The 26,985-nt window shown below is 32.3% G+C and overlaps 1 long non-coding RNA gene across 2 annotated transcripts; it reads right to left on the bottom strand.

Moving 5' to 3' along the window:
• Positions 1 to 18,943: 18,943 nt before the first annotated feature.
• LOC145576318 (uncharacterized) lies at positions 18,944 to 24,124 on the bottom strand. 2 transcript variants are annotated; one of them, XR_014098359.1, is made up of 2 exons: positions 23,782 to 24,124; positions 18,944 to 19,560 (listed from the first exon to the last, which is right to left on the bottom strand). It is a non-coding gene; the product is annotated as an uncharacterized LOC145576318 (long non-coding RNA). The 2 variants fall into 2 exon arrangements; XR_014098358.1 differs by having other exon boundaries at positions 18,944 to 19,526.
• Positions 24,125 to 26,985: the final 2,861 nt, after the last annotated feature.

Raw genomic sequence — 26,985 nt, 5'->3', positions numbered from 1 at the left:
AAAAAGTCAATTCTAGCAACACATCCTTCATTATTAGACAATAAATAATTTATTTTATACAACAATAAATTCAAATAATTTTAGATTAAACAACAAATTCATACAAGTATTAGTTAAGGAAAGGTTAGAGATACCCAATTCAAGTTCCATCAATATAAAAATAATTAGTTAAAGTTAAGGGCTTATTCTGATACGATTATTTTCAGTTCAGTTCAGCTCTAATAAGTTCAGTTCAGTTCAGTTCCTAATTCCTTCTCTTATAAAATATTCAGTTCAGTTCAGCTCTAATAAGTTCAATTCAGTTCAGTTCAGCTCAGTTCAGTACAGTTCAGCTCAGTTCAGTCAATTAGAACAAATCCTTTCAATTAAATCGAACAAGACAACCTCTTTATACTTTTAAAAATGGTACTCTAATTAAGTTAGGTGTCTATGACGTGTAATTCAATAATTAAGCTGTGTTCTCTTTACCTGAACTAAACTTATTAGATTTATTAAGCTTAATTTTCATGTTATATGTTTACTTGTTTGGACCTAATTAACCATATGATTAGACCTGCTTAGATTTGAAACTTATTTTTTAAAAGTAAAGTTCAATAAGAATTTCATTGTAATAGTTCTCCATCTCATGTGTGTTTTTGCTTAGAAAGATAGTTTTTTGTCACAAACTATGCACAAGTTCATTACTTTAACATGACCACAATTTATTACGAGTACTATTTTACCATATAAGTTGTCACCATCTTCATTATTGGTCCAATCCGTAATTTTCTTCTTTGTTTTTTTATATTTTAGAAAGTCCAACCCCTAATTTGAATATTACTACTTTTGACTATTATAAGTAACATTAGCTTTCTAACAAGATCCTACTTATTTGGTGTTTTCAAATCAAAATTCATAGTAAAAGGATCACTCTAATAGTCATAAACGTTGACTTTTGACTTACTATGATAAGCAAAACAACTAGCCAACTAGTAGGAATAATAAAATAACTTAAGTAGCCTTTGTAAGCTAGTTTAAGAAGTGTATTTAGTTAAGTTTGACCATAACATGTCGTTTAGGCATTAATTACCTTCATTATTTAAATTATGTGTACTAATGATCTTATAATCTTATTAATATATTAAAAAAAAAAAAATTATATTTATAAGATTATGTAGGCAACTATTGGGCAAATAATTTATGATGCAGAGGAAGGAGCAAGATTGCAGTTAGACTTTATAGGTTGTACATTTTAATTCATAGACTATAACTCAGAGCTTAGCTGTACTGCGGCGCTTTAATTGTGCCTGTAAATTTAATTAATTGGAACATGTAATTTATATATTCATTGTATGTTTGTGCTTTTATTTACATTGAGAGCTGATATATTAATTAGCTTTTGGAGCTTATATGGTGACAAAAATAATACAACTATGGAAGCAAATATACATCAATATCACTAGCTACTAGCTAGTGATGTTTTCTAATGAATATAGGCTGGTGTTGTGTGATTAATGAAGTTTCAGTAACTTTAGTCAAGTCTCTATGGTTATGTACGGATGTTGTTAGGCTTTTTACGAACATAGTTTATTAGACTCTGACTAAATTAGATTAGATATGAGTTAGACACCTAGACTCTCGATATTTGAGAAAACTCTCTCAACAATAGTTGTTGCGTTCCCAAGTCAACTTTCTTATGGGCTGATCTAAATACTTATTGGTCACTGTCTTACTATTATGTGTAATAATTCATATCTTATAACTAGGTCATTATTATTGGTCGAGACATCTTACTATATGTTCATATGCTCATGGTTAGTGCTTCCGAGTTACGAATCCAAAACCTTGTTAAGTTAGAACAATTCTCTTACGTTACCAGCTGATTTAAGTACTTGTTGATCAAATACCGTCTTATTATAAATAATAATTCGTATGTTACAATTAGGTCATTTGTCATGACATCTTACTTAAGTCTATATGCACATGGTTAGTGTATTTTAATTAGATCAAGCACCGCAAATTTTTGATCATCTAATTGACCGAACTTTGCTACTTATGATATGATATAATTCTGAAAGACATGATATTGGACTTATAGAAGAAGCCAATCGTGATTATTGAGTGACAATATTGCATGAAGTAAGCACTAAACAATTATATTAGCTAATAATATCGTAAGCAATTAAATAATTTGGTTAATATCGTAAGCAATTAAATAATTTGGTATTTCACCGACAACTGCATTAGGATCTACAGTTTAACTCTTAAAGACTTTTAATTATATAAACCGCGTATTTAAATTAAGGAATGATGATCATATGGAAGTTTTTTTTTTTTTTTTTGAGGAAATATATGGAAGAACATAATGTATACTTAGTACTTACGTATTACTGTAATTTTTATTTTATTTTTATTTTATTTTTATTTTTTTTAATGTACGGAGTATTTGATTAGGCTTGTTTTCTTTAGCTTAATTTCAATTCAGTTCCAATTAGTTCAGTTCCTAATTTCCTTCTCTCATAAACAATTCATTTCAGCTATTCAGTTCAGTTCAATTCAACGCCAATAAGTTTAATTAAGTTTAGTTCAATAAATTAAAACAGGTCCTAATATTCATTATTCCTACATGATCACCTATGGTTTCATCTTGTACTATGTTGCTCTCTCTCATATTTTTCGAAATATAATGTTTAAGTGCAAGGGAAAAGAAATTTGATATTGAAGAAGTAGCTAGTATTGTTGCCTTGTTAGTCTTTCTACGGTTCTACCTCAATAATGTGAGCATTTTAAAGTGAAATTTAGCGGTATAGTTAGGTTAAGCTTGGAAAACTACACGTACGATATTTTTATCAATTTTTTTCTACCCTCTCTATATAAGTTTTAAAATTTTGCAACTTTTTACAGCAATTATTTGAAAAATAACTACCATAGTATTTTAATAATAATAAATAATACTACCTCTATTTTAATTTAGTTGATACCTTTCTTTTATCACGCTTTCCAACGCATTTTTTCTACAACTAATGTCCAGTTTTTGACATTGTAAAATTATAAAAAGTGGATACTAATATGTCATACTTTTCTAAATTAATACCATTTTAGGCAATATTTTAAATGCTTATCCAACACCCCGAGGGCGTTCGTTAACAAGATCCTTAAAAAAATGGTAATTATCATTAATGAGGGCAAATAAGTATATAAACATTTTAGATGGTATAATTGTCCACACATAATTCATTAAAAAAAATCTTATGCATATTAATGAGGGTATATATGTAAATACACATTTGAAGGGTATAATTGACATCACACTATCATAAGAGCAATCTTGTACTTTTTATAAGGTAGGGATTATATTTGCATTGTAGATATTAGAAAACTAATTGTGCTCATATTATAATATAATATGAAAAAATAAACCGATCATATTGTATTTCATTAAAATAATATGGTAGTCATGTTTTAAATGACCACGGTAAAAAGTGAATTAATGATAATTTGGAGTTTATAGAAGAAAACTAATATTTGGTCATCATAAATTCTTATAAATAGTCAAACACACGTATGGCTAATCATCATAGGGGTACCTCATTAGTGTTACAGGGATTATTTCATCAGTGTTATAAGGGTTACTCGGTTAGTGTTTTAGGGGTTACTTTGTTCTTTTATAAGTAGTCATATGGTGCGACCAACCGCACACACAAAACACGTTGCTTTGTCATTCTATAATAGTGTTATGGTAGTCATCCTTAAAATGGCTACTACTCAATAATTATTGGCGGGTTTCTATGTATTTTTTATTGCTCAAACTTAATTAAAATTGATGTTTCTATTTTTTAAAAATCATACTGCCTCCATTTTCAAATAAATAAAACGTTTATTTTATTTATTTATTTTTTTTAAATAACTTCTCTCTATTTTTTTTATAATCTTCTCAATACTTTTTAATAATATTCTACTAACTAATGATCCCCACAAACCCCTAGTATATTCTCTCTCTCCTCAAACTTACCCCACTACCTATAATTTTAATCAACTAACCTTCCTAAAATCCATGAAAGTCAAACATTTCATTTTTTTAAGCACTGAAGGAGTAATTAATTATGAAAATAAAAAATATTTTCAACAATTAGCAAAAATTACAGCGCGTTTTTTGTGTGGATGGGGTTACTTAATCAGAGAATTCTCAGTCAGGGGTTACTTGGTCTGTGATGTAATACCCGAATATTTTATGATTTCATATTATATATTTTATAAAAAAAATAGTTTATTTTTATTTATTAAATAACTTTTCTAATCTCATATTTTTTTATTTTTGAGTTTGGAAAGTTTTAAAACCCTATTTTATTTAGATAGGACTCTTTGTTTATGAAACTATAAATATTTTTTATACCTTAATTTTTTTTCAACTTTGCCTCCATGTACTCCAGTTTTATCCTCTGTGGCTAATCCAATTTTCACAAAAATTCTTTCGTGAGCTTTCTTGATGTTTTGTGAAGCAAATCATCAATTGGATTTTCTAAAATCAAAGTCAACCCTACCTTTATTGTTTCCCCACCTTCTTCCAATGTGATGAAAATTGCATTCCATAAGCCACCTAAAGTTCGTACAGTGATATAAATCTTTCCGTGTATTTTGTGAAATCGGAGTACTCTTAATTGAGTCCGTGGGTTATTACTCTCGAAAGGTAATAGCACGTATCTACTTTGGAGTTGTTTGTATAATTGCTTTATATTATTATTAAATGATTTATTATTTATATCCTTGAGTTTATATGTATGATTAATGTATATAATTTCATGATTTGATCAGATTTCATTGTTTTGTTATTATTGTTGTATATGATTGATCGTATAAATATGTTAGGCTTTTTAGTGTCATTGCTTTAGGGAGTATTGTTGTTGAGGTTTTAGGGTTTTTAATTAAGAATATTCTTTTTGGGTTGAGGATTTATTAATTTTGGGTATTAGTTTGATTGCCCTAAGAGTTGAGGTATTTATTAATCGAATTGATATGTTATTTCGAAACCCATGCCATTAATGAGATACTATTTATTAGTTTGTGAATAATTATTTGATCGATGTATGAGATCAAAAGGTTGAAAATTATATTTTATTCTTAGTTTGAGGCTCGGCGTTATATACCTTAGGCCTTGGCATGTTGCTAAGAGGATGATAATCATGAGTTAAGAATGAGGTACAATCTTTATATTTTTCTATGGTCCCTACAGTGAGATTTGGCCCGTATGTGGTCTGGTTTAAGGTGTTTTTCTGGTTATTGAGAGTATTCAAATTTTTATACTTGTTGGTTTGTTATTCAAATTACCCATGTCCAAGGCTAGGTATAAAACAAAGAGCGTGACACACTTATGGGATAGATCCTTTAATTGATTAAAGGCTCGTATCGTTTGACAAAGGTTGTTCCAGAGTATAATGTGTAATGTAGTTTTAAACTACATTGTTTAATTAAGCTAGTAGTGTTAATTATTCTATTATTCTCCGTATTATGATATGTGATGATTACTCAGCTTTTTGCTGACGTGTGTGTATATTTGTTTGTAGTGTTACTTGTATTTGTAGCCATGTCTTTTTCTTATGGTGGCCCTGGGACGATTTATTTTGGAATTTGTCCTTAATTGTGAGCAGTTAAGGTTGTAACAGGTTAATCAAGAGATTGTAACTAACGGAGCTCAAGTGTTTCGATTAGCATTTTATAACGAGTTTGTAAAGTTGTATAAATAGCTCACCTAGTTTATTGAGTTGTAATTATCGGGATTTTGTAAGCCTTACCACTTGATAGGTTGTCAAGTGTGGCGGTAATACCTCCAATTTAGCTTAGGTGTATGCTTCCGCAATTTTTTCAAATATTGTTTACTTTTCCTTTAATTCTTATTTATTTTTAGTTAGTAAATTGATGGCGTTACAGGTTAGGGGTTATTTAGTCAGGGGTTACTTAGTCATGAGTTACTTGGTCGGAGGTAGCTTGGTAATGGGTTACTCGATCGGTTAGGGGTTATTTGGTTAGAGGTAATTTGGTTGGTCAGGGATTATTTGATATGTCATCCCCTAAATAAGTATCCTCGACCACACGGTGTGGCCAACCACATATGAAAATTTATTTAAAAATTAATAATCGAAATTAAAAAAATTAATTTCTAAAAAGAAAAATCATTTTTAAGTTATTTGATAAAAGAAATATCATTTTAAAGTTACGTCGCCGACAAAAAAAAAATAAATAAATAAATATCTGTCAATCAAAATTGAATATAAGGATTACAATCTGTCAATCAAAATTGAATATAAGGATTACTCCATATTTTCATACAATGGTTAACATATCTTATGATGAATTAAAGATCAAATTTGTTCACGGTGCACTGGTGCAGCTTAGAAAAGCCTTTTTGAAGTTGTGAATCAAACATCAAATGTGGACTATATCCGAGTTAGCCTTACCTCCAAAACTAAATCAATCCACTTATCCGAGTCAGAGGCAAGCCCTACCTCCAAAACTAAATCAATCCACTTATCCGAGTTAGGGGCCTCAAAACAACTAGGCCCATTTGATGTGGGACTTGGGCAGAATATACAAAGTATGACATTCAGTCCATTACTTTGGAGTTTCAAATTACAAGTTTCAAATCACTATTTCTTTAAAGAAAATTTGTAAACTACAGCCATTTAAAGTTAATATTTTGTAAATTACAGTCATTTAAAAAAAAAATTGCAAATTGCAGCCCTAAAGTTGTTATAAATTGTAAATTGTTTACAACCTAATTTAATTTTTTCATCAGTTTACATGTCGAAAAATGTTTGTTTAAGGTTTTAGGGGCCATTTTAGTATTTAAGGGTCCGAATTGAGTTCGGAATTGACAGAAAAAATAACTTAAGTGCCTTGTTTTGCGTAACAAAAATGTATCGATTTGTGGGCAACTATTGTTTCCTTTAAAAACGAGGCACTTACGTTAATTTTTTGCCAATTTCGAGCTCAATTTGGTTCCTTATAATCTAAAATGGCCGCTAAAACCTTGACCGAACATTTTTCGACACGAAAACCAATGAAAAAATTGAATTAAGTTGCAATTTACAATTTAAAAACAACTTTTGGTTTTGCAAATTGCAATTTTTTTAAATGGCTGCAATTTGCAAATTTTCCTTTCTATAATTCTACTCCCACCGTGTTTTAATAAGTGTTGAACTTACCAAATGCGGCCGTGTTTAAATAAGTGTTACACATTCTCTTTTGGCAAAAGGCTATATTTTAATATTATATCTCTCTCCTCTCATAGTCCCCACTTAAACCCTCCACTATTTTTTTTATTATTATTTCTTTCCCCTCACATTCATTGTTTTTCAATAAACTATTAACCTCAATATCTTTCTTATACAATTTTTTAATACTCCAATTACCATACTTACCTTTTATTTTATTCAAGTCAATTAGATTGCCTAAAAGTATATGCCGGCCAAAGTGTAACACTTATTAAAACATGGAGAGAGTAAATACACTAGAATGTACCCATGCTAATGCATGAGATATTTGTATGTTTAGGGAAAATATTAGTATAAGTGGAAATTATAAATTTTAAAAAAAGTAGTTATGGTTTTTTTTTTTTAGTTAACCCTAAATACAACAACAATAGCAACAACAAGATCAGTGGGGAGGGGGTCATGGTGGTTCAAGGAGAAGGAGAGATGCAACAAGGGTGGGGGTGGCTGGCACACCGGCGAGGGAAGGACTAGGTGCGGGCGCCATTGTGGGTGGAGGCAGGGAGAGGTGGCCGTCGGTGGCTATTGGGTGGAGCTTGTTCAGAAAGTGAAAGGTAAGGATGAAGAAAGAGAGGAGGATGAAGATGATGATCATGATGATGATAGGTTGGGTTTATGTGGGGCCATTTTAGGGATTTGAGTGTATTTAAGTAAGGATATTTTAGGAATTTAATTGTTTTTATTTTAAAAAAATCTTAACCATGGTTAAGAATTAACTAAATTATGTCATTAAGTTTACCATTGAAAAATTATAACTAATTAAAGTTTATCAAGGATAATAAGTTTTTTTCTTTGCAATTTACCACTGAGAAAAATAAAAACTATAGTGTTACAAAAGAGAATTTCCCAAAAAAAAAAAAAAAAAAAAAAAAAAAAAGAATGCATGAGAGCTGAGAGTTGAGAGTTGGGGGTTTGGAGTGTTGTGGTTAAGTGATGCAAAATGTCTCTTAAATTATACTCCATCCGTTACATATTACTTGCAACAAAGGAATATTTTATGTCTCACAAATAATACCCCTTTGTTACGAGTAATTCGTAACGGAGGAAGTATAAAAGATATGTTTGTGATATTGTTGTTTTATAATTCTAAATGAATACTATTAATTTAAATAGGTGTTCTATAAGTAGGCTACGATATAATCTAACATCATATAATATCATATCATTAATAAAAAAAAGCTGGATCTCACACCCAGGCCACGAGAAATCGAGAACTTGACATTCCAATTTTCCGTCAAGTGTTGCACCACATAGGCGATAAATAGTACTATTCAAACACATGATGGTAGGTAAGAGAATTTTGGATAGGTTTTAATAAGACAAAAATATCATATAGAGTTTTATTATCGATATACTTCAAATATTTCATATATATAAAATTAATCATAACATTTAATAAATAGGAAAAATTGCCAAGAATAATACAACCTTTGGCCCGTTTTTTTTTTTTTTTTTTAATAATACAACCTTTGGATTATACCTAAATATTACAATCTTTAGGGGTCTTAATTTTAAACAAGATATAACTGGTTGGTAACTTGTTTTTGTAGGTCACCGTGACAAGTGTCATTGTTTTATTGGCTTTTCAATTTAATTAATTAATTATTATTTTTATTATTAATTTATTATTACTATTATTATTAACAAAATTATTAAAAAAAAAAACTAAAAAAAAACTAACCTACCCCCTCCCCACCGCTCAGCCACCAGCCCTTCCTTACAGTAGCCCTCCCAGGTGCTGGTCGACCGACGCCTAGCTTCCCCACTGCCGGCCTACCCACCCTCTCGCTTCCCCCCTTACCCAGTCGCGCATACCTAGCCAACGAAGCCCGTACAATGTTGGACTTTATGATTTTGATGATGACACAACCTAACTTATTTACAAACTAATAAAAGCTTGATTGTTTGAGTGTGTGATCAGTTGCATATGAGTAGGAGAATTGAGTGTCTTGCGAAGATTCCATAAGGAACAAGATAGCCAGGAACAAAGCAATCTAAAAAGAGAAGAGTTCCTTCACATGAACTGGTGCTTCAGAAATGAAGACTTGAGAAGAGAAGTTTCCCATCAGGGAACTGAAGCTTCAGAGTGGAAGCTTCACCAGTGAAGAGAAGTTCCTTCCAAGGAACAGAAGCCTCGGATTAGATGCTTCATTAGAGAAACATGAAGAGCTTAAATATTTTTATATTTTAGGATTTATGTAAGTATAAGGATAATATTACATTCGAAATACCTGTGTGGAATTGGTCTAAAAAGATTAAGTTGTGCATGCTTAGTTTTAGGAAAACAGTTGGCTTTAAAATTTTATCTCTTTATTTTATAAAGGATTTTATTTTATTTTTTTTCAAAAATCAGTTAAACAAATAAAATCTGTTTTGTTTTACAAAACTTGCGGCATACTCCCCATGATCTTTCTTTAGTCATGGCTTGACACATTGAGGAGTTCATGCCCTTGAATATAGGACATGTTCTTCTTAGTGGGGGTTGGAGTAGTGGCGTTATGGATGAGTTGCACAAAGATGTTTTTTTGAAGGCGAATTTTGGTCTATAAATAGTCAGTTGATTTCAGTTGGAAAAACTCACCCTTGCTCAAATAGATTTCAATCTTTGTTTTCTTTAATCGAGTTAAGAGTTCAATTCCACATTTACTAGAGTTTATTCTTTTGAGTTGTATTATTGGGAAGTTTGAGTGAACTTCTGTTTAGGAGAAAGAGAAGTGAGAAAGAGAAGAGAAAGAGAAGAAAGAAAGAAAAGAGAAGGGCAACAAATTAGGCGACTTGTTCCTTGGGGCTTTGGGTTCGTTGAGGAACTCAAAGTTAGAGTCTTTAATTTGTAATAGGTCTTTTGTCCTATTCTAGTGAAGACTCTTTTCCTAAAATCCCAAGTGGTCGTGGGTTTTCTCCTTGTTTAGGGCCAAGGAGTTTCCACATAAAATCTCTCTTGCACTTTCAGTTCATTTAGCTTGTTTTTATTTCCGTAAAAAGTATGACAAATCTGTCATACTACAATTCAGCACCCCCTTCTTGTAGTATTTATTGAAACAACATACAACAACAACTAGCTCCGCGTCGATCAACACCGTACCTCTAGCAGCAGACGCAAAAACAGGTCAACAGCCACCCATTCGAACCTCTGCCGCCCGCAATCACCGAATATCAACCTCTAATCAACAATTCAGCCACCAGCAATTGTAATTTCATCAAAAAATAAAAAATCAACCAATTTATCAATTGTAATTTCGCTGGCAGGGTAGGGGTAACGCGATGGGGGAAGGGGGAAAGAGAAAGGGTGGGTCGGCCGGCGGTGGGGAAGCTGGGCGCCATCCGGCCGATGCTGGGGAGAGGGAGAGAAGGTGGCTGCGTGGTGGACTAGTGTGGAAAATGGTGGTTGGACATTTTTTTAATTTATTTAAAAATAAATCTAAATTAATGACTTAAAATAGAAATAAATTAAATGTTAAATAATTTTATCAAAAATTAAAAATCTATTATTATTTATTTTCTTTAAAAAATTTAATATTTAGACCAATTGCATGATGACACGTGTACTGAGCAACCGGTTCAACAAGTTACAAGTTTCTTGTCTTGTTTATAATTAAGACCCCCTAAAGGCTGTAATATTCAGGTATAATCCAAAGGTTGTATTATTAAAAAAATAAATAAATAAAACGGGCCAAAGGTTGTATTATTTTTGGCAATTTTTCCTAATAAATATCCTATAACTCAGTTCTACTTCCATCATAAAATTCTTTTTAAAAAGTTCTTTAAAATAAGATCCATTTATAATATATATGAGTTATTTTAAAAAAAAATGATAGAAAATCAATAAAAATAAGTTTTAGTCAGAAAGAATAATTTTGGTAAGGTGTGTTTTATTCACCTGATTTTCACTTATCTGGATTAACTTAACTTATCTGAACTTAAATGAATTTATCTAAACTTATCTAAACTTAATTTAACTTATCTGAACTTATTAAAACTTATTTTAGTTGTAATTTGAACTTGGGCAACTCTTATCATTTTTCCTGAATTGAACTTATCTAAATTTATCAAACCTGAAATAAGTGAAAATAAGGTAAACTGAATAGACCCTTAGTAAAAAATACTTTTAGTTTAGTAAAAATAATTCTTCAACAAAAAAAATTCAAGTACACAAAACTACAAAAAATACACAATTATATAAATAAGCGATATATATTGTATGTCTATATATCTTGCACTATCAAAAGGGATTATTTAACCGTATTTAACAGCTAAAAAATTTATTTTTAATTTTTATCAATAATCTGGGCACAAACTAGTTTATGTTAAATGGAAGTTTTTTTTCCTAAGAATTTGGAGCGCCACATAGGAATTCACATAAGATTATGATTTTTTTTTAAAAAAAAGTGCCACGTAGCACCACGTAAGATTATGATTTTAGAAAGTGTCACGTAGGGTTATAGTATTAAAAAATTTAACTTGAATAAAGTAATGCTAAAAAATCGTATTTAAAAAACTAGTTTTTATCATTAATAAGAAAATTTTGACATTTGCTACCGGGGAAAACACCTCGCTTCACATTTGCTACCGATTGATTTTTTTTTTTTACTTTGCTACCACCTAAATCAGAGTTTGTTAAAAATCACTACCACGTAACGGAATCCGTTCCGTTAGGATTTCGTTAAGTTTATTTTTAAAAAAATAAATAAAAAATAAAAAAAACAGCCACCCTTAAAAAAGCCCAGCCCTTCCCGTCTGCCAGCCTCCCTCCTTGCCCTGCTGGCGGCCGGCGCCGGTGACCCCACTGGAATCAAACCCCTCCCCTTCCCCTACCCAAAAACCGACACCCGTAACCCTAAATGGGTTTTAGGGTTTCGCTTATGGTGGTTTTGGGTGGCTTGGGAACTCCTTTGCGCGCAACTCAGCTCTTTTCCCCTAGCCCCTAAACCACGATTTCAATTTGCGGACTGCTCTATTACGGTGAAGAGAGGTGTTATGGTGGTTGATTGGTGGGTGTGAGGCTGTTGGGCAGTTCGTGTGTGGTGATGAGGACTCGCGAAGAGGGTAGCGACGACATTAGGTTGTTGCGGGTTGAAATTGTTGAAATTGGTCGTTTCCGGCATGGTTTGGTGTCAGTTTGGGGGAAGGGAGAGAATAGGGATGGCGGGAGTGGGATGAGGTTGGTCGGCAGGTGCGACTAAGAGTATCTGGGGCGCTGGCCGAGGGTGGGGATGGGGATGGGGGAAAACGGAGGTGGCAGTAAGATGGTTGGGGAAGGAGTGGTGGTTGGACGGTGGTTGGGCGCCACCAACGGAAATAGTAACGGTGTAAGTTAGACATCAGGTAGTGATTTTTAACAAACTTTTATGTGGTAGCAAAGTAAAATTTTTTTTTTAACCGGTAGGAAATGTGAAGCAAGGTGTTTTTCCTGGTAACAAATGTCAAAATTTCCCATTAACAATTGATATCATTATTATATTTTATTAAAACTATGTGTAGTATAAGCAAAGGGTTATTTTAACTAATGATAAAGAGATTTGTATTATATTTTAGAATTAAAAAAAATACAATCGCCGCGTAAGCAAAATTAACGAATGAGATTTAAGAATTTACTTTTTAAATGTAAAAAAACGACGAATAGTGATTTAGGATTTAAATTATCTTAACAAAGAAAATCTTTTCACATAAAAGATAATCCTATGAATAAAATATTTAAAATTAATTTATTGCATGTGTATGTGAACATATGGAAATGATTGATAAAATGAGAAATAACTTCTTTAATTTGCAGTATTTGAAAGATGATGGGTGTCAGTTTCATTGTGCTGGTGAGTTTGTGACTGACATAATTATTTTGGCTTTAACCGACTATGAGAAGTTGGAATCGGAAGTGTTGACCCAACCAACTTTGAATTGTTCTTTTAGCCTTAGCCCATTTGCTTAGAGTCAGGGATTAAGTTGTTTTGAGTTGTTTTGTGACAACAATGGTGCCATTCCCAAATCAAAGGAACCAAGATCATATTACAAATCCAAACATGTAATGAGAAAGTATCATCTCATTCGGGAGATTGTTGGCAAGTGGGATGTTAAGATCTACAAAGTTCATACGGATGAGAATATCGTTGATCCTCTCACCAAACCCCTTCTACAGTCCAAGCATAAGAGTAAAAGTAGGGCTACATGATTGAAGCATGCAAGTGCTTGAATGGAATAAAAGTTGTATATGTTTTGAGAAAACTTAGGCCTCGTTCTCTTCACCTTATTTTTGCTGAACTGAAATTATTTTTACTGAAACAAAATTATATTTGTTGAACTTAAATTATTTTTACTGAACTTAAATTAATTTTACTGAACTCAAATTATTTTTGCTGAACTGAAATTATTTTTACTGATTTTCTATTATAATTCTTCTTTAAGAAAACTGAATTTTACTGAATTGAACTTATTTTATTTAACTGAAATTATTTTTACTGAACTGAAATTAATTTTACTGAACTAAACTTATTTTTACTGAACTGAAATTATTTTAACTTAATATTATTTTTTTAAGGTGAAGAGAACAGGGCCTTAGTTATTGCAAAAGTAATTGTAACGCCCCGACTCTTATTCACGTCACCGAACCGTACTTAACTCGTCATTCGCAGCGGAATTAATTAACCATAGATAAACCATTCTTTACTCATCATACGCAGCGGAATCAATCATATAGATAATCTCATAACCACCTGTGGGTTATGGGCCCACAAATAAACATACTCCTTGATCAAGAATATTCTTTTAAAATAATACAACTTCCGGGCTATAAACTTTCAGAAATAAAAGTAATTTATCTCTCAGTAAATCGTAATTCTACAATACATAAACCTTGATTTCATAAATCCTCAACACTGTAAATTCCTTTAATCACTTTGCCTCCTGACTAACTTGAGCTCCGTCATCATCATCCTTGTAATTATCCATAAAAATAAAAAACAGAGAAAACACAGGAAAAATCTAAAAATGAGTAGAAAACTCAGTAACATTACTCTACCTCGTAAATTAGTTTTCTTTCAAAATCATTTGAGCACATAGTTGTTCAGTAATAATCTAATATCATTATCTTTAAAAGTTGAGCCGGCAAGGATCATTCCCTTTACATAAGATCATAGGTAAGCACGGGTTTTTGGACATAACATAACTTTCATTCGTGTGGGATTAATTCCCCATTTTCATTAACATACTTTCCTCCACCTGTAACTCACCCATTTACCATGTTTAGTTCATTTTCCAATGTCGACAAAAGTAACATCGTATCATATTAAATCATTTCAGAACAACTTTATACTTCACATAAATTCATATCACATTGGCACATTTCATAATCATTCATTCGTAACAATTAAATAAAATAATCACAATCATTGAACATTTAACAGGGGGTAGGACATTTCTTATTATCAGGGGAAGCTAATACTCCTTATAGGGGAAGCCATTGCTTCATCATAATAGATCATGTTTGCATTTCTCATAAGTTAACATAATAGCAAGAACGACAATCATTCATAACATCTTGTAAAATGGTAAGACACTTTACAATCAATCATAAATTTCGGCATATCATAATATCATCAATACAATATCCTTGTGAGTTCTCATAAAGTCCTTTAATAGAATTCATGTATTCATAATTTTTTTGGTGGACATGCTAGTCGCTGGAAAGTATGACATGGCGGAACGTCTTCCGCGATGGGCTGGTGCCATAACATAGAGCAAGTGCTCGACATAGTTGGGCTGGTGCCTCATGGGTACATGCATTGCATGACCGAAATATAACATATACTGCCAGACGAACTAGGTCTTTCACTTTCATTTATTATGTTGTGTATCTTTTAATATGTTATTTGTAGATTATTAACAAACTTTCAAGAGATCACCATGTATATATATATATATATATATATATATATATATATATATATATATATATATATATATATATATATATATATATATATATATATAGGAACTAGGAACTCATCACACCGTCAGATTAAAAGGAAATAAACGGTTCAGATCATTTAAAATTTAGAATTCTAAATCATGCAATTAGCTCTAAACTTTCTCTCTCTTTCGATCAATTTCCCTCCTCCATTGATGCTACTGCTTTGAGTTCTCCATTAGAGCAGTTTTCGAGCATTCTCTTCTCCATTAAAGCAGCTTTCGTGCTCTTTGTACTCCATTGAAGCAGTAAGCTGTTTTATTTCTTTTCTTTTTTTTCTGTTTTTTTTTAAATCAACGAGTTTCAATAACGTTATCTATATGTGATTTTTCGTGAATTTTGTTGTTAGTAGGGTCAATTTAGGGTTCTTAATAGTGTAATTCCGGATTACCTACTAATTGTTGCTATGTCGTCCAAGGTGTTATATGTTTTGATGATAAATTTTTGAATGCACACTACTGTTCAACAAAATGCCTCAATTAATTCTATTATTTAATCAATTTCAAACGTAGAAAGAAACCAAGTAAAAGTAAATTGAAAGACTAAAATATGATTTATAATAAATATGAGCAATCAAAATCAAAGGGAGTGTAGAATCAGAGGTGTGAATGCTAGTGTGGTCATGAATCAGGTATGCATGCAATTAAGCTTTAGCTATTGACTCTTGTTTTGTGAGTCTGACATATATCTTTTGAGAGTATTCAACTACTTTCAGGTAGGGGTGTCAGTTCGAATAATTGGGTCGGGTCCTGTTTTGTGTGTGTGTGTGTGTGTGTGTGTTTTTGTGAATTAAGTGCCTCTGTTGCGTATGTAATCACTACTTCAATCATTCTCATATATACAATTAGTTAAGGTGTCATCTTTTCATGCTTAAGCATGACATTTTTTAGTTCTCTTTGATCATCAATATCCTTGGTCAGAAGGTTACAGAGATATGAACCGCTGAAAAATGATGTTTGTTAGTTTAATTGTTAATCTATTGATTGCCCATTAATTTTCTTAGAAAAATTTAATCTAACAAATTATCTAGTCTAAAATAAATAAAATGGCTTAAAAGTAAATCGACATATTATTAAAGTAAATCAAATTGGCTTTAAGGTATGTTAGCAAACAGGTTGTTTAATTTATGATGATCAAGTCACTTTTATGCAATAGTTTTGTAGTATAAATGCAAATTGGGCTTAAATCTGAATTATTGAGCACCAAACCATGTAGACCTTCATATCTTTACATAATGAGTCATATTACTTGAAAGAAGTATATTTAGTTCAAAGTAAATGTTTTCAAATAAAAAGTAAATAAAACAATACCAAAGGTAAGTAAACCTACGTGGATTTAAACCCACATTTTTTGTGCCATTTGCACAATGCTCTACCTATTGAGCTAGTAGGCTAAATGTATAATTATCATTCAAAGTGAATACAAAAAAAGTCTCAAAAGTAAATCAAATATCTCAAAAGTAAATAAAAATATCTCAAAAGTAAATAAATATGAGAACTGAGAACCAAGGTGAGTAATAAGAACTAAGAACCAAGTGAGAACCTAATGAATGTGGCCCTTCCTAGCTTTAATGGCCAAGTTGTGGGCTTTAACAATAATACATCTGTTAACTTTCCTGGTTATTAGAGAGTTGAGTGAGCTAGCTATGCTTTTAATATTCCTGATGACAGGCTTGATCTCTCGTGTAGCTCCTTTAGTGTTTGTGAAGCTCTGTATCAAGGTAGCTAAATCTCTTAACTATGCTTTTAATATTCCGTTAGCTCTTAAGGGCGGCAGGCCACTGCTTCAGCTTGTAAGGGAGTAGCAGCAAAGATTTTGCCACTATCTTGGATCACTTTCTTTCCTTCATTGACGATTACCCAACCTGCAACTGCTTCCCAATCTTCCCCACCTTCTTTCCTTACTATTTTGCAAGCTCCTTTAAAGAGAATTCGTATGGAATGGTCTACAACATTGCCAGAGTATTCGTATTTTTTAGGGGTTGGTTGACGGTAGTATTCTAAACATGCATGATAGTTTTGTGCTTGACGGTAGTATTCTAATCACTAGCAACTGTTAAACTCCATAACATAATCATAATCTAAGGGTTCGTTTGGCATCACTGTGGTTTTCTGTTTTTTGGTTTTTTGTTTTTTAAAAGTATATTATATATGTCAAATAATGAATCAAAAATTATTTAAACTAATTAAAATCATGATAATTTTGAAAACTGACAACAGAAAAGTGGAAACACCTTTTTCTTGTTTCCTGTTTTTGGTTTTTAGTTTTCAAAAAAACAGAAAACTGAAAACCAAAAATAATGCCAAACAAGCCCTAAGTAATCTCTTAAAGTAAATAAATAATAAATTAATGTGAATAAACAAACTTTAAAGTAAACCTATTAGCTTAAGTGGTAGAGCACTATGCGGATGCATAGAGGTGTAGGTTTGATTCCTACAAAGGTTATGTGTACAAGTAAATATAAAACACTCTAAAGTTATTTAAAATACCTCAAAAGTAAATAGAAATAACTAAAAAGTAAATCAAGTTAGCTTTAAGGTGTGCAAAAAATTAATTTCCTTCGGAGGTATTTTATCAACATTAAACCCGAAAAGAAGAGTTTGGAAGTGCAACTCACTGAGGATTAATGCAGAAAATGGAAAGGAGTTGAAGATCGAAATATGGATAATGAACTACCTGACCTTTTTCTTCTCAAATAGCATTATGGCAGATAGTACTGTCATTCAGTTCATTTGCATTCTATGGAGCCTATGGCTCACTAGAAACAACGTTATTTTTAAAAACCAAGCCGTTGAACCGGCTAACATTCTGTCACTTGCAAACCAGTGGGTTACCAGGTGGGTTAACTCCACTACTTATTTGCAAAAAGCTCTGAAGATGCTAATATCAATGCTACAATGGATGATGCCAAGACTAACCCATGTTGGAGCTCAGATGGAGGTGCATATAATGAGGACATCATTATTCTCATTGACGGAGCCTGGAAAGAAAATGAGACTTAATCACACAAGTCATGTAGAGCAGCAGGATGGGTAATCAAGGAAAGAGGTGTGGTATTTGACAGAGGGAAGGCCCCGATCCTTGCAACATCACCAACACAAGCAGAAGCGGAAGCAACACTGATGGCCTTACAAAGCCCGGTTCTAGCAGGAAGATCAGTGACCATGTTAACAGACTCAAAAGAGCTGATAATCGCATTCATTGAAGAGAGAAGAGGTAGAAGGGAAGTAAAACACGTATTACAGGAAATCAAGCAAAAAATTAATACTCTTATACACTTTATTTTAAGGAAGGTTAGTAGATATAAAGTACAGGAAGCCCACCTACTTGCTACAACAGCAAGGAAGGCATTGTAACTGTTTTATTTTCTTGATCATCAAAAAAAAAAAAAAAAAAAAATTATCATCTCATTTTTCTCTAGTATAGCTTGGAAACAAATGATGCAGAAAAAAGTATTGACTTTCAATATGCTAGTTGGGAATATTATTTACCCTTAAAAGTAAATTAAAAATAACACAAAGTAAATCAAATTGTATCAAAAGTAAATAGAAAAACTGAAAAGTAAATCTCAAGCATAGAGTAAATGAAAAATAATTTATATAATAAATAAACCTACGTGGGAATCGAACCCACATCTTTTGTGCACAATGCTCTACCTATTGAGCTAGTAGACTAGTGTATATTAAACAATCAAAGTAAAAAAATATAACTCAAAAGTAAATAATAAAGTCTCAAAAGTAAATAACAAAATCTTAAAAGTGAATAAAAAATTATATTGAGTATACATACAACAATTGGGGATTTTAGTATTTTACAATGTAAGCCTTACATGAGAATTTAAAGCCAGATTTTCAAGCAAATATGCTAAAAATCAATAGCAGAAATGAAGGAGCAAACAACTGCATAGTTGCAAAAAGGCAACTATGAGGGATATTAGCACCATGGAACAACAAGGCATAAGGGTAATATGGGCCATAAGAGTGCCATTTTACACTAATATAATCAAGGGGCCACTAGATATTAAGCGTTACAAAAATGTGATACAATCAGCTAGAATATGCTGGAACAACCAGAAGATGCATCTTAGGGAGGATAGGGATTAGGCAAATCATTATGATGTAGATTCAGACAATTGTTCATAGGTTAGCTTAGGGGAGAGGAGGCACAAATTGCTATCTTACAAGGGTTTAAGAGGAGGTTCGCTCTGGCTTAGGGGAGGAGGTTCGCATAGCAGCAGCAAGCCATGTTAGGCAGCAGCTTCAGCAGCATGCCATGGCAGGGAAGCAGCTGCAGCAGCAACAGCAACAGCCTTGGCAGGGAAGCAGCTGCAACAGCAGCAGCCTTGGCTATAAGAATATACTATCATACCAAAATACATATTCAAAACGCATGAGATCAAACCCCAAAGAATAGCATGAGATCAAAGTAAAGGCATTTCAGTTTAAAGTAAATAGAATAATACAAAAAGTAAATAACAATAAAAAACCAAATTAACAACATAAACGCAACAAAAGTAAATCAATAAAATGGAAGTAATGTGTGCAAAATGCTGATCAATGTATAAATAAATCAACATCAGTTATTAGTGAACTATCAAATCTGTCTGCCAAGTCAGTTTTAAGTTGGCTAAACTCAAATTTGTACAAGTCAATTGAAAGGTTTTTTTTAGAAAAAATCGGCTATATAACAAGCTACATGCCTTATAAAAAATCTATTCAGCACCATATATTTTTGTACAAGTTCTGTTACAGTACAAAGCAACTCCAAGCTCTTACTCTAAACCCCATTCTAAAAGCAACTATAATCAAATTAGTATATAGATACATACATACCCAAAATTAAATTTTAAGTTGTAATTAGGTTCACCAACTTCTAGTAATTCACCTATCACAAAACCCAAAATTAGACACCCAATCAAGCCATCAACACACCACAACCCTGCTCCTTGACCACAAAGAGCCACACCACTCAACAACATCCAGTCAGCACCATAACCCCGCTCCCTGACTACAAAGAGCCACACCATTCACATAACACCCAAGGCCACAACAAAAATCTGCAGAACCCTTGTTGCTACTACCAAACAATAACTCTCTAGGGGGCAACCATAACATCAACACCACACAACAAAATGCAAAATTTAATCATTATCAACACAAAAAGTAAATAAGATAAGCACAAAAGTAAATATCATCATCAACAAATTAATGCACCAAAAAAAACACAACAACTAACCTTTCTGATATTTATATTCAAAATTAATGACAAACACCAAAATTATCACATAAGCTCAAAAGTAAATAATATAAGCTTAAAAGTAAATTATATAAGCTCAAAAGTTTGGTTTTAGTTATCACATAAGCTAATATAAGTGACAGAAACTTACTACTCTGAAATTAATGACAACATCTAATTTTTAGCAAAGAATTGAAGCTACCCAAGGCACTAAATAGTTAGAAGAGACTACAATTGCATACGACCAAAACAATGAAGGAGTGCTTCAATTGACCAATTCTAACAATGAAAACAGCATAAATGAAACACTAAATTGTATAGAATAAATCAGAGAACAATTAATAAGTAACAATTGATAAAAATTACAATAAAAACCCTAAATCGTAAAAATAAAGGCCTAAATCAAACACTAGATTGTATAGAATAAATCAGAGAACAATTAATAAGTAACAATTGATAAAAATTACAATAAAAACCCTAAATCGTAAAAATAAAGGCCTAAATCAAACACTAAATTGTGTAGAATAAATCAGAGAACAATTAATAAGTAACAATTGATAAAAATTACAATAAAAAACCCTAAATCGGAAAAACTCGTAATGAGAAAAACAATGAAATCAAAATAAACGAAAATAGAAATATAATCAGAAACACAAGAAAATTACCTCAATGAATGGAAAAGATCGAAGAATACGAAGTAATTGAAGATCTAAATCGCAGGATTGGACAAATAAATTCGCACAAGCGAAGAATGTAGATCAAAGAAAATAGCATTCGAGAGAATTCGGAGGTAGAGAGAGAAAATGCATAAGCAAAGAGAGAGAAAGAAAATGAAGCGGCGCCTGAAAAGAAGGGAGGTCATTCAATAGACGAAACTACGAAAATAACCTTAATGAAAATGAAAAAGACGGGTGAAGCATGAGCCGTTGGATTGAGAGTGATCAACGGTCTGGATGAGTTCCTAGTTCCTATTATAGGACTTGGTTCTCACATGATCCCATTTCTATATATATATCATAAAACTGAAATACATCAATAAACATGTTTATCATCTCGCAAGTCATTTATACAAAGATATAAAAGATCATGTCATGTCATTTGCAAATACCATGCTTTTAAATCATAACATGCCAAACATATCATACAGGCATACATGTGATACAATAACAGGCCATTAAAGTGACACATGTGCACTCATAATAACCAGACATAATTATCACACATATGGGACTAAACACAATTGCTAAACATAATAGTTGCATAAACGGGACTAAACACAATTGCTAGACATAATGGTTACACATACAGGACTAGATATAATTGCTAGACATAATGATTACTCATACGGGACTGAACACATTTGCTAGACATAAAAGTTACATAAACGGGACTGAACACAATTGCTAGACATAATGGTTACACATACATGACTAGACATAATTGCTAGACATAATGATTACTCATACGGGACTGAACACATTTGCTAGACATAAAAGTTACCTCATTCAATCATCTTTAATCATCTCACTTAATCTCCAATAATCATCATCCGAACCGTCAATAACCTCCATCATTAATTCTTCATTGTCATGATTCATTCGATCATACCCAATGATAATAATAAATACTTTATAGTATCTTATTAATTCAAACCTTTGATAAAAACAAATATAGACTTATTTTCAGAGAATAAAACAAGTGTTACATAATTCAGAGTAAAAGGAGCACTATTCATGAAATAGATACTACTACTATTCATACTAGTAGAAAAAGATTAAAACCATATACCTCCTTAGCTTAGATATTATTTAGCATATTGCCAAAACTTATTTCTAGAAATATACATTTCGTAGCTTCTAATAAAAGGAAAATAAGCATACTACTTCAATATGAGTAAAAACAAGTATTATCACTAATAATCCTTTTTACATATATAAATAGAAAAATAACTTCTATTAATTAATAGCAAAAGCGGACAAATATAAAAACAAGTATTAATTAAAAATGAGTAAAACAATAATAGCAAAATTCATTTGAGATAGGAAAATTTAACAATATCAAATCAACCTTTTCCCTATTCTCTTAAAATGGACCAACCTTTAAATCTTCTCAAAATAGACCAAAGTTTGTATTTTTTCTCCCAAAATAAACCCAACAGGTCACCTTACCTGTTATACTAGGTACAAATCCATGTGTCATTAATACTAGGTACAAATCCACGTGTCATTAACTCATTGGTCAAAACTAAAAAAAAAAAAAAAAAAAAAAAAAAAAGCCAAACACCCTTCCACATGCCAGCCACCCCACTACCACCCACTCAAAGCCTGACCCCTGCCCCCAAGGCCGGCCGACGCCCACCCCTCCCCCGGTCGCCGGCGCCGGCTATACCCATACCTTAATTTAATCTTCACCACCTCTCGCCACCAAAACACCATCAATTACCAACAACCACAATCTCCACCTGCCACACACAGCAACCCACACCTACAACCGCCAAGACCCGCAACCCCTGTCTCACCTCAACAACAATCGCCACCCACCAGCCCACACCACTGCTGCTACATCTCTTCCTCCCGCAACTCCACCACCAATCTCACAAACACTAATCGAACTCTTCATCAACAAAGATTCGCCTTAAATCCGTCACATTAGCTCACTCTTTTGGGATGAAGATGGGCTAGACGGTACGTCGATACGGTGGTGAGTTTCATATCTTCATGGTGTGCGTCAATTGGTGGTTTTGTGGTGTGGCTCATGTGGGTGGGTTGGTGGATTTGTGGCCATTGTGGGGGTACAGTGGCTTGGGTTGGTGCTTTTGTGGTTGGGGTAAGTAAGAGGGTGGTGATTTTGTAAATGGTCGAAAATGGAAGGTCAAGGGGGAGGGGAAGTGGTGGCCGGAAAAGGAGGAGAGGTGAAGGAGGGGGTGGCTGGCAGTGGGGTGAGGGAAGAGTGGGTTTTTTTTTAATTATTTTTTTAATCATTTTGTTAATTTGAAAAAGATAATTAAAAGGGTTTTTAATTAAAAAAAATAAAGGAAAATTAAAAAAAAATGACCGATTGTACGAGTCACCAGTCATTTGAGTTCATTTCGGGAGAAAAAAATACAAACTTTGGTTTATTTTGGGCAGATTTAAAAATTGATCCATTTTCGGAGAATGGGACAAAGGTTGATTTATTATTGTTAAATTTTACTTTGAGATACGAGTATTATTACCACGTAAGTAATGATAGTATGACTATTTAAAAGCAAATACTACCATAATGATATGTTTAGGAAATAAGAGTTGTTTTCCCAAAATTAAATCAAACTTATACCCATATTTACTAGCAGAAAGAGTAACTTACTTTGGGTTTTCATAAGAGCAAGCTCAAGGAGGGAGGAGGAGCCGTTAACTTGGTTGCCTCGAGCAAGAGACGGTAAAGGTGGTGACGAATTATATCTATGGAGTATTATTGCTAGAATTTAAAAGAAGAAGAATGATAGAGTTTGTCATGTGGATTGGTAAACATAAACTTGTTAAAGGATGTAAAGATTAGTGAAACAATTGAAGGAAAGAAGCAAATTCTGACTTTGTTCATTTTTCTCAATTCTTAACCGTGAAGCCAAAATACAAACATAGGAGGTGGGTTTTGTTTCCTAGTTGAATGAAACATTAAGGAAAGGATGATAAAATCAAATTGCTATTCTGATAATCATGGGGTTATGAGCAACCAATTATATAAAGAAGCAAAATTAGACTTTGTATCATCAATTTCTTAACCGTGAGGGATATGGAGAAACAAGAGGTGGGTTACCTCTCTTGTGGTGAGCGGTCATTTAACTCTTTCGGATAAAAATATAAATTTTGATACAAATCTTTAAACATTTCAGGAAAAATCATTTGACCTGGAATAAATAATTTTAGAATCATAAATACTTTTCTTCGTAACTCAAAATAATATAATCTCAAAATAAAATTAAGACTAAAACATTCGTTGTTGGCAAAATAGAAATTAAAATTTAATTACGCTTATAATATAGATTATAGTATAATAAATCATGTTTTAAAATCTCGGGTATTACAGTAATACATGGACTTGCATTTTATGTTTAATATTTCCTCTATTTTTTTTATTAGTGCACCATATAGGTTGGACACAATAATTTTGGTGCCCGAGAGAGAGAGATAAAAATACAAAATTGCCCATATGATGTAAACATAAACTAAAGAATAAGTGTGAAAAAGTAAGAACATGTTGGGTATTTGCACTTTGAACACATATAATTTTTGTCCTATTGGGATTTGATACTAAATAAAATGTCCAGAAAGAATTGTGAATTTGATGGAATTATCAAATACATGATTTGGTAAATGAAACCCCATAAGTGAACTGAATTCATAAATTATTGGAAAAATTGCATATAATAATACAATTTTTGGCCCTTTTTTTTTAAAATAATATAACCTTTGGATTATACATGAATATTACAAGCTTTAAGGGGTCTCAATTTTAAACAGGACAAAAAACTTGTATCCTGTTAAACCGGTTACTTATTACATGTGTCGTCATGCAATTGGTTTAAATATTAAATTTTTTTCAAAATAAATAATTCTACATTTTTAATTTTAATTACCCCCTTCAATTAAGTCATTAATTTTGATTATTTTTTAACAAATTGAAAAAAAAAGCCCAGCAGCCATTTTCCCTCAGTGCAGCCACCTTCTTTCCCCTTTCCCCACACCAGCCCTCCTCGGTGCCGATCGGCCGGCGTCTAACTTCCCCACCGCCGGCCGACCCACCCTCTCCGTTTCCCCCTTCCCCTATTGCGCCACCCCAGCAAGCGAACCAAACCCAAACAAAAAATTGTGTTTAATTTTTTTTTTTTTTTTTTTGATGATCTTGAAGTTTATTTCAAGATTTAATTGTTTGATATTTTGGTTGTTTTCTGATCGATTTTGATTAGAGAGAGGAATTGATTGATTTTTTTTGGGTGGTAAATCATGGCTTTTATTGTTGGTGCGACAATTGGGAATTGCTGTTCGTGAAAGTGAAGGTTGGTTGAGAATCGTTGGCTGCGATTTGTGGGAGTTTTTGGTGGTGAAGGTTGGCTGCGGTGGTTGGGAAAGGGTCGAATCGGGGCTGCTACTCGTTAAGGAGAAGGTTGGCTGCAGTTTGTGGGTGGGGTATGTGGGTGTTTCGGACTGGTCGGGGTAACAGGGGTAGGTCGGCCGGCGGTGGGTGAGTTGGACGCCGGCCGGACGGTTCTGGGCTGGGGGGAGGGGAGTTACGTGCAGGGGAGGGGGAGTGGGAATGGTGGCTGGATGGTGGGAAGGTGGTGGCAGGGTGGTGGATTTTTTTTTATTTTTTCATTTTTTTTATATAATAATAATAAATAATTTTTTTTATTATTTTATTCCTTTTTTTTATGAAATTATTTTATTTCTTTTATAAATTAATAAGCATTAAATAAATTTTAAAAATCAAATTAAATTGACAAAACCAATAAAACGATGACACGTGTTAAGGTAACCTGTAAAAACAGGTTACCCACAGGTTTTTGCTTGTTTAAAATAAACACCTCCAAAGGTTGTAATATTAAGGTATAATCTAAAGGTTGTATTATTAATAAATAATGGGCCAAAGATTGTATTATTATTTGCAATTTTTCCTAAATTATTTATAAGTTCTTAGTTCGAAATTATTAAGTTGGACATAAATGCAATAACTGAACTAGCATGTAAGATTGATTGATAGAACAGTTTCATGCGAAGATTGATTGATAGAACAGTTTCATGCGCTTTAGGGACATGTAGATGTTCAGTCAATCACATGGATATGTATGTGAATAATACATGGTTGAGCTTTAACCTACCTTGAATTTCAGGTATAGAACTTACGAATATAAAAAGAAATGCCATTTGCCATGTTTCAGTCAAGTAATAATTATCTACTCTCTGGAGGAGTCATCTATTTTTTTTTATGCTAATTTAATTATCTTCATGAAATTGATTATTATGATATTGGTTGAATTTGTAGGGATTGCTTATTGTTTGACGATTACATCATCAAGTATAATATATTGGAAGATTACTTTTATATATATATATATATATATATATATATATAAGTGGCATTATCTTCACAAAGGTAAATCATCTTATGCAAATCTTGGTTAATTTACACTCTTTTTTTTTGGATGATTTGAGTTTGTTGTCCCATTTTAATCGTTATTTTTTTGTTGCATTATTCAAATTAAAGTGGAACTTATATTATATATTTTTTTAAAGTAGACCCTATATTTCCATTGTACTTCGTATAAGAAGTTACATTTGACGTCTTTTGGGTAATTTTGAACTTTTTTTTTTCATAATTTGTTTGTAATTTAAAGTTGTAAGATAACCAAGCAAGTTCATCAAATATGTATGCTACAATATAGTTGTAAAATTGAGTTGTCATAGATATAATTCAGGATAAAGTTTAGTGATGTAGCCATGTACGTGTGTTGTTTTGGCAAATTTAATTTAGATTTTGTTAGTATTGTAATTTGTAATGTGTAATACACAAAAA

Source organism: Chenopodium album, chromosome 13 (genome assembly GCF_948465745.1).
Source record: "Chenopodium album chromosome 13, dcCheAlbu1.1, whole genome shotgun sequence".
NCBI classification, from domain to species: Eukaryota; Viridiplantae; Streptophyta; class Magnoliopsida; order Caryophyllales; family Amaranthaceae; genus Chenopodium; species Chenopodium album.
Note: the sequence above shows the minus strand (reverse complement) of the source record. Positions and strands in the feature narration are given on the sequence as shown.